At 52.3% G+C, this 9,367-nt stretch overlaps 1 long non-coding RNA gene across 1 annotated transcript; it reads left to right on the top strand.

Annotated features, from left to right (window-relative positions):
• Positions 1-6,816: 6,816 nt before the first annotated feature.
• Positions 6,817-7,982, top strand: LOC141993316 (uncharacterized). The gene is made up of 3 exons (XR_012640813.1): positions 6,817-6,929; positions 7,637-7,687; positions 7,907-7,982. It is a non-coding gene; the product is annotated as an uncharacterized LOC141993316 (long non-coding RNA).
• Positions 7,983-9,367: the final 1,385 nt, after the last annotated feature.

Raw genomic sequence — 9,367 nt, 5'->3', positions numbered from 1 at the left:
TACACAGAGAACATAAAACAATGGGTGTTACCATACAGACTGTAACAAGAGTGGTCAGATAAGGTGAGCTATTACCAGCAGGAGAGCGGAGGCGTGGGGGAACCTTATGTAGTGGTAATCAAGGTCGGCCATTTCCAGCAGTTAACAAGAACGTGTGAGTAACAGTGGGGGGGTGAAGGGTGGGAATAAACAAGGGGAAATAGTTTTACTTTGTGTAATGACACATCCACTCCCAGTCTCTATTCAAGCCTAAGTTAATTGTATCCAGTTTGCAAATTAATTCCAGTTCAGCAGTCTCTCGTTGGAGTCTGTTTTTGAAGTTTTTTTGTTGAAGAATTGCCACTTTTAGGTCTGTAATCGAGTGACCAGAGAGATTGAAGTGTTCACCGACTGGTTTTTAATGTTATAATTCTTGACGTCTGATTTGGGTCCATTTATTCTTTTACGTAGAGACTGTCCAGTTTGGCCAATGTACATGGCAGAGGGGCATTGCTGGCACATGATGGCATCTATCACATTGGTAGATGTGCAGGTGAACGAGCCTCTGATAGTGTGGCCGATGTGATTAGGCCCCATGATGGTGTCCCCTGAATAGATATGTGGACACAGTTGGCAACGGGCTTTGCTGCAAGGACAGGTTCCTGGGTTCGTGTTTTTGTTGCGTGGTTGCTGGTGACTATTTGCTTCAGGTTGGGGGGCTGTCTGTAAGCAAGGACTGGCCTATCTCCCAAGATCTGTGAGAGTGATGGGTCATCCTTCAGGATAGGTTGTAGATCCTTGATGATGCTTTGGAGAGGTTTTAGTTGAAGGTGATGGAGAGTGGCATTCTGTTATTTTCTTTGTTGGTCCTGTCCTGTAGTAGGTAACTTCTGGGTACTCTTCTGGCTCTCTCGATCTGTTTTTTCACTTCAGGAGGTGGGTATTGTAGTTGTAAGAATGCTTGATAGAGATCTTGTAGGTGTTTGTCTGTGTCTGAGGGGTTGGAGCAAATGCGGTTGTATTGTAGAGCTTGGCTGTAGACAGTGAATCGTGTGGTGTGGTCTGGATGAAAGCTGGAGGCATGCAGGTAAGCATAGCGGTCAGTAGGTTTCCGGTATAGGGTGGTGTTTATGTGACCATCGCTTATTAGCACCGTAGTGTCCAGGAATTGGATCTCTTGTATGGACTGGCCCAGGCTGAGGTTATCAATACAGCGCAAGTAGAGTTAGCGGTATTAGGGGACGAGAGCTGAGGAAGCGTTGTTCTAAGTCAGCCATAAAAATGTTGGCATACTGTGGGGCCATGCGGGTACCCATAGCAGTGCCGCTGATTTGAAGGTATACATTGTCCTCAAATGTGAAATAGTTATGGGTGAGGACAAAGTCCCAAAGTTCAGCCACCAGGTTTGCTGTGACGTTATTGGGGATACTGTTCCTGACGGCCTGTAGTCCATCTTTGTGTGGAATGTTGGTGTAGAGGGCTTCTACATCCATAGTGGCCAGGATGGTGTTTTCAGGAAGATCACCGATGGATTGTAGTTTCCTCAGGAAGTCAGTGGTGTCTCGAAGATAGCTGGGAGTGCTGGTAGCATAGGGCCTGAGGAGGGAGTCTACATAGCCAGACAATCCTGCTGTCAGGGTGCCAATGCCTAAGATGATGGGGCATCCAGGATTTCCAGGTTTATGGATCTTGGGTAGCAGATAGAATACCCCTGGTCGGAGTTCTCGGGGTGTGTCTGTGCGGATTTGTTTTTGTGCTTTTTCAGGGAGTTTCTTGAGTAGATGGTGTAGTTTGTGGCTATGCGCACTTCCGTCTGGGGCTAGTTACGTCTGAGCCGCGTAGGGAGCAGTTCGTACTCTTTCCCGGAGCGGGCACTGGTGCACATACACGCTAGCCGGTTCATTACAATGTGTTTGACAACCACACACTAGTGTGCATTGTGGAGTTGTGAATTTCAAGTATTCTACACGTTTTTCATTTTGGATAGGTAATTACAATGGTGATGCAAAGGATGACAACCTAAAGCCGAATGGCAGCATTGCAGGAGATTCCACGGAGCTTGGAGAGAGCTGGCTGGTGGCAGAGAATAACACCATGTACGTACAGAAGGACGCTAATCAGGGGGTCTGTGCTACAAAAGCTCTAGGAAAGCGTGCTGCCTACTCAGCCACAGGGCGCCCATCCAGGGCTCCACCACCTCGGCTCCTCCTGGGGCTGAGCACAACCATCCTCTCCCGTACACCCAAGAACCCCCTCCCCAGCTGAGCATAAGCAGGCGGTGAGTGGCTGGCCTGCTACCATCTGCCTTCGGAGGTCTGCTGTCCCCCAGTCCAGGAAGACCTGCTGGTGGGTGGGAGGTCACCTGCTGTCCCAGTCTGGAGCCGGACCGATCCACTGGTTCCCGCAGCAGCGTGTTCCACCCCTAATTCAACTCCGTCTGAGTGGTGGACCACCCCAAGGTGCCCAGTGCGGGAATGGGAGCCCCCTCCTGTGGTGGGGGAGGTGGGGGCAGAACGCAGCCTTTCAGGGAGCCTGGATTCCGCTCTGTGGCTGGAATCAAGTCATGCCTGCTGGGCAGACGTGGCATCGTCCTGTCCAGATCTGGCCCGGGGAGATAAAGAAACGTTCATCAGAAGCTTTTCTCTCTCTTGCCAGATGCTCCCCTGACCAAGTGCTGGTCTGTGACCCCCAGCTGGAGAGTGAAGCGAGGGAGGACACAGCCTGCGGCATGATCACCGACCCGACAGGTACGATGCCCGTGGCTGAGTCCTAGGCGAGCTGATTGAAATCACTCCCAATGACAGCCTGCCCTTGCCTCCGTCCCGACCTCGCTCCCTGGGGCCACGGCCCCGAGTCCCCAGTGATATGTGTATGGCCCCCAGTGCCAAAAGCTGAACTAGAAGCCCCAGGAGTTGCCCTGAGTTACCTGCTCAGACTGGATCGTGCACTGAGATGGCACCAGGATGTGAGGATTATTTGGGCATTGCACTTCGAGGGCCTCGTTCTGCCGCTCCTGCCCGCACAGAGCTCCCATTAACTTGCACTCTGCTGCAGCAGAGACATAGTGCGGTGGTCCCCACTGCCCGCTTTTTAACAGGGGTATCTGAAGTGCTTTAGGCCTTTCCTCCTCCAGAAACAGTAACTACCAGGGCGTTGCTAGCTCTCTATCAAGAACAAATGTGTCCGCTTTGAGTGACGTTGTACTTACCCTGCAAATGGTAGAGACAGGCCTAAGCCAAACTGAGCCAACTCTCATCAGTGTTTGGGTGTATTCATCTCCAGGTTTGGTCTGGCTGAGTCTAGCGAGCTGGTCAGCCTACACTGGCCAGGGAGCACTGACTCCTTGCCATGACAGGGGATGGTTAGTGGCACCGCTAGGCTTCTTCCATCTTCCCTTCGGTGATTCTGTTTCTTTCCTGACTTAACGTAGGTATCTTCAAGGACTGTCACACCAAAGTGGCTCCAGAGATTTTCTTGGAAAACTGTGTTTACGACATGTGTCACACTAAGGAGCCGACAGTGTCCTTATGCAATGGGCTGCAGGCTTATGCAGAGTCGTGCACAAATGCTGGGATCTGCAGAGAATGGAGAAATAATACTTTGTGCCGTGAGTGTTGTAATTGATCTCTATTAAGTTCTGGAATTCAACTTTCATCATGCAAGAAGCTCTTAAAATTAGAGCTTCCTGTATTCCCTGATGGCATGCACTTTCCTCTTCTCTCATGCTTTGAGGGTGGTCTCTCCGTTCTCTTGCCCTGAGTCTGGTCCAGTTCTACACTGGATCCTGCCAGGTTAGGTACAATATTCAGACTGAATCTGTCCTAGCCTCACAAAGCATCTAAGTATTAATTTGTCCGAATTTAGCGCTGGTAAAATAAGAGCGCCTGAGAGGTTGAAATGCTCTGTTTATCCAAAGAGCGTCTCCAGTCTGGGGAGCTGCCGTGCAAGCAACGGTAGCCGCGACTCGAGTGAAACTCCCCACAGTCCCTTCTATTTGTAATTGTTAGGAAGGAATGTTAGGTCCTTGTGAAAGGTACTAGTCTGGCAGTTTTAGAGGAAGAGGGTCTGTGTCTTTGCTCACGTCCACTGGTGCGAATCAGCAGTATCCACTGAAGTCCATGGAGGTACTCCAGTGTAAAGCTGGAGTCAGCCAGAGGAGAATCAGGGCCACCATTGCTCCATTAGCCCATAGAACAGCTGCTGCCCAGGAAGCAGCAGGGCGACCTTCCCCCACCTTGTGTGCACGGGGTGCATGAGCTCTGTTCTGGAGAGGTTCTATCGAAGCAATAAGCGGTCCCCATTGGAAGGGCCTTCTTGGAACCGAGCCACGTGCCAGCAAACTCAGGATCCTGTCTCTGACGGCCCCCATCACCAGCTGCTTCAGAGGAAGGTGCAAAAAACCCTGCAGTAGGAAGACTTGGGGCATTGTGCCCCCACTAAAGTCTCCTCCTTATCCCTAAATTGTTCGTATGATTTCTTCTGTATATTCGAGCAGCACCTACGGACCCCAGCTGAGATGGGGGCCCATTGCTCGGGGTACTGTCTAAACAACAGAGGACAGCCCCTGCTCCGAAGCCCCATTCCACTCTGTCTAGGCAAGACAGGCGCAGGCTGTGGGAGGGAGTAAGACACAAGCAGAGTGAGCAGGGGTCTGGATTGTAAATGACCTGGGCCTGCCGGGATTGGGTTGGTTGGTTTGGTTTGTCGGGAGGGATTAGCTGCAAAGGGAGGAGGACGGGAGAGGGGACAGTGAAGGGAGGAGGTAGGGGCAGAGGGGAAGGCCAGGTGTGCGGAGGGCTGGGGAAGTGAGGAGACTGGGAGGGAGTGAACGGCCAACCAGCAGAAGGACAGGACTCTCCAGAGTCAGAGCGTGGAAAGCCACTGGACACCGGTGACCCATCTCGGCTGCTTTCCACGGGCCACCAGCCAGCTGTGCGCTGCGAGAGACAAGCCACCGGAGGCGCGTTTCAGCCGACGTCCACGTCAATAGGTGAAAGGCTGGACTTGTATCCTGTTGCCTATTTCCGATCCCTGGATACAACCGGTCCCCGACCAGGCATCATTAGTCTGTCTGTCTGTCTGTCCTTCCCTGCACAAAGGGTTTCCACTCTGTGCCTGGAGAAAAACCTCAGCACAGAGCAGTCACCATATGCAGAGCATTCTAACCACCCTTTGCTGTCCTGGAACAAAGAGGGGAAGTTTCAAGAGAATTGCTTTGGGATCTTTTCCTTTCAGTGATGTGGGTTTTTCTTCTCACTTGCAGCAATCTCCTGTCCGGGAGGAAGCCAGTACAAGAGCTGCGGGAGCAGGTGTCCTTCCACCTGCGTGACTCCCTCTGCGTTTAGCCCTTGCAGCTCCTTACCAGTGGAAGGCTGTTTCTGTAACGAAGGCTACGTTCTGAGTGGAGACACCTGTGTGCTGGAGAGCCGCTGCGGTTGTGTGGATGGAAACAACCACTATCATCAGGCAAGTTACCCTGCGCACCTAGACACAGATACAGCAACCCCCAGATTCTTTCACTGTGACTGTAACTGATCATAATTAATGAAGAGAGACTAACTTCCTCTGGGCTCAGGTCAGTGGGTTGTGTGGATCTAATTGTTCATGTAAATAATAACCATTCCTAGCCTTGTCAAGAGCAGATCTCAAAGCACTTTACCAAGGAGGTCGGTATCATTCTCTCCAGTTTACGGAAGGGGAAACTGAGGCACCGAGCGGTCAAATGGCTTGCGTAAGCGCATCCAGCAGGCCAGTGCTGAGACTAGCACGCAGGTCTCAAGTGTCCCAGTCCCGGACACCTCCTCCTGGGCCACAGTGTCTCACTAGGGAGGGAGCTCGTAGCATGGAAAGTATCAAAGGCATTGAACTGTTCCCAACTCCTTTGATTATCCAGTAGGGCAGGAGTTTTGAAACTTTTGTTTTGGTGAGCCAGTTGAAGAAAATTGTTGATACCAGTGATGCAGCGGAGCTGGGCCTGAGGGGTTTGGGGTGTGGGAGGGTCTTAGGGCTTGAGCAGGGGATTCGGGTGTGGGGCTGAGGGCTGCGGAGTGGGGCCGGGAATGAGGGGTTCAGGGTGCGGGATGGGCCTCTGGCTGGGGCAGGGGGTTGGGGTGCGGAAGAGGTCACGTCTCTGAGCTGGGGGTGCAGGCTCTGGGCTGGGGCTGGGGGCTGTGGGGTGCAACAGAGGGCTCCGGATTTGGGGGTGGCTCAGGATTGGGGCAGGGGGTTGGGGTGTGGCAGGGACTCAGGGCTCTCGGCTGGGGGTGCAGGCTCTGAGTTGGGGCCGGGGATAGAGGGTTTGGGATGCAGGGTATGGGGGGGGGGGGCGCTCAGGGCTGGGGCAGGGGATTGGGGCACGGGGTTCGGACAGGGGCTTACCTCCGGAAGGTCCTGGTGAGCCGCGGAGCTGGGGTGCAGAGGAAGGCTTCCCGCCTGTCCTGGCACCGCAGACCACACTGGGCCCCAGAAACATCCAGAAGCATGTCTGGCTCCTCGGAGGAGGCGCGCCAGCGGCTCTGCGTGGCGCTCGCCCGCAGGCATCGCCCCCCACCCCCACACTCAGTTTGTGGGGGCGCTGCGCAGTGGGGGAATGGGTAGGGACTAGCCGGCCTGAGCCGAAAACACCGCCGACGGCACTTCAACAGCCCGGTGGGGGGCTGGCCAGAGGTGCCACGACCCAGCGCCTTCCATTCCGTGACCCAGGACTGGGTCACGACCCAGAGTTTGCAAAGCACCGCACGTGGGTGACGCTAGTCGATAGACTTGATACGATTATCTAGTCAAGTGCTTCTCCTTTCTCTCACAGCTGGGTGAGAGCTGGTTCACCCACCACGCCTGCACTGAGCGCTGCACCTGCAACAGCAATAACAACATCACCTGCACAGGCTGGGCGTGTGGACCGCTGGAGATCTGCGGTGTTCAGGACGGGGAGCTGGGTTGTTACCCCCTTGGTGAGTTCTCCCTGAAAAAGGTTCCACGTGTGAGTTCAGTAATCAGACGCTTCTGGTCCAGAAGGACTTTTTCCAGATACTTTATCCCTTATGCGATGGCACAGGAAGGAGCTGACGGCTGATTCTTGCCAGTGCAAAGAGACATTCAAAGACAAATCCCCTATCTTGCAATCACGGAGCTCCCTCCCCTGCAGTGGGAGTGGAGCTGGCATAGACCTTTGCAGGACCACTGGAGTTTGGCCTGAGTAGGGAATGCAGAATCAAGCCCCAAATCACCCAATGCCACAAATGCAAACATTGAACTCAAAGGGGTTGATTTAGGAAAATACCAATGGGCTGTGAGGGGGGGAGGCAAATTAAAAACTACCAGGAGTCTAAATTGCTCTCGCAAAGTACTCGCGTGCAGGGGTAGACACAGGTCATCTGCACGGTGCAGAGAGCCCCCAGGAGCAGGAACACGTCTCCGTTTTCTGGCACAGCTACCAGGTCGCAGGCGTTTTGCATAACAGGCGTCTCTGAGGATGACGTGTCTCTGGATGCTGGTTGCTGGTTGGGTACATGTCATGTGCTCTGTGTTTCTAGAATCACATTTCTCACACATGGTCATCTGCAGTCTAATAAAGAGCTTCCGAGGGTTATCCTATGGCACTTTTCATAGAACAGCATGACCAGCCTCTCAACGTCAATGTCTTTGTATCTTTTTCCAGTAGGCGCCTCGACGACTTCAAGTCCAACCACAGTAGGCCCCAGTCCATCAGGTAAGGTGGATCTCTCAGTGCGTCCTCAATCTCCTGGACATTTCTTGGTGGGCTGTGAACTCGGTGGCTGGGTGCAGATGAGGTTTCAAAGAACGTAACATCTGGAAGGCAGAACGGTTCATTTTGGAGAAGGGTCCCCAGTTCCCACCGTGTATGTTACTGAACCTCACGCTGGGTTCCTGGTTCTCACCAACCAATGCTGTGATCATCTCTTGTTAGAGTCTACAACAGTGCAAGGAACAAGCCCTGCTTCGGAGACCACTCCGCCCCGCCCAATTAGCACCACAGGTAAATCTGCTAGGAGACTGTGGCTGAGAATAAATCCTTCTCTCTACTCACAGAGGAGGGCTCGGGTTGAGGGGGTAAAGACACGTTCCATCTCTTTATCGTGAAGCGTTATTAGAGCTATTGCGTTTTGAGATATGCCATGCGCTCAGTGTTTCTCGAATCACATTTCTCCTCATCACATGATCATTTCCAGTCTAAGAGGAAACTGTACAAGAGTCGTCCTAGTCTACTCTTCACAGAACAGAGTGACCAACCCCTTCATGTTATTTCCTTTGTATATTTTGCCAGGAAAATCCCCGACCACAGCAACTCCAATGACAGCAGAGCCCTCTCAGACAGGTAACGTGGGTTCCTCCCTGTTGAACAAATCTCCTCCCCATTCACAAGTGGGGTGAGAAATTGGTGCCTGACTGCAGATTACATTTCCACCATAATAGCTGTTTGAAAACTCCACATTTATGTTTTTGGAAGGCAAGTCCAACGGTAATGCTGACCAGTCCCCCAGGTAGAGTTATTCCATCGGTGCGACCCAAAACCTTTTCACCTTACAAATGGTAAAGCAGCTGGTAGCTCTAGCCAAGTGTGGAACTAGTGCAGGTTTGTCTAAGCCTTTGAGTCTTGCTGGAGGACAACCTGGGGCTAGCCCTAGTGCTCGGGGTCAGACCGGACAGAGCAAACTCTTGCAAACTCTTCTCAGAGGCACTTAACCACATCTTATATGCTTCTGCTTACTACAACTTAGAACGAAAGCCTTAGTGTTATAGCTGAGATTCAATGTATACCAAGAGTGCTCTTGGGTCCCCAGTTCCCACCGTGTATGTTACTGAACCTCACGCTGGGTTCCTGGTTCTCACCAACCAATGCTGTGATCATCTCTTGTTAGAGTCTACAACAGTGCAAGGAACAAGCCCTGCTTCGGAGACCACTCCGCCCCGCCCAATAAGCACCACAGGTAAATCTGCTAGGAGACTGTGGCTGAGAATAAATCCTTCTCTCTACTCACAGAGGAGGACTGGGGGTGGAGGTGTGGGGGAGGTGGTAAAGACACGTTCCGTCTGTTTATCGTGAGGCGTTATTAGAGCTATTGCGTTTTGAGATATGCCATGCGCTCAGTGTTTCTCGAATCACATTTCTCCTCATCACATGATCATTTCCAGTCTAAGAGGAAACTGTACAAGAGTCGTCCTAGTCTACTCTTCACAGAACAGAGTGACCAACCCCTTCATGTTATTTCCTTTGTATATTTTGCCAGGAAAATCCCCGACCACAGCAACTCCAATGACAGCAGAGCCCTCTCAGACAGGTAACGTGGGTTCCTCCCTGTTGAACAAATCTCCTCCCCATTCATATGTGGGGTGAGAAATTGGTGCCTGACTGCAGATTACATTTCCA

Source organism: Natator depressus, chromosome 9 (genome assembly GCF_965152275.1).
Source record: "Natator depressus isolate rNatDep1 chromosome 9, rNatDep2.hap1, whole genome shotgun sequence".
NCBI lineage: Eukaryota > Metazoa > Chordata > Testudines > Cheloniidae > Natator > Natator depressus.
Note: the sequence above shows the minus strand (reverse complement) of the source record. Positions and strands in the feature narration are given on the sequence as shown.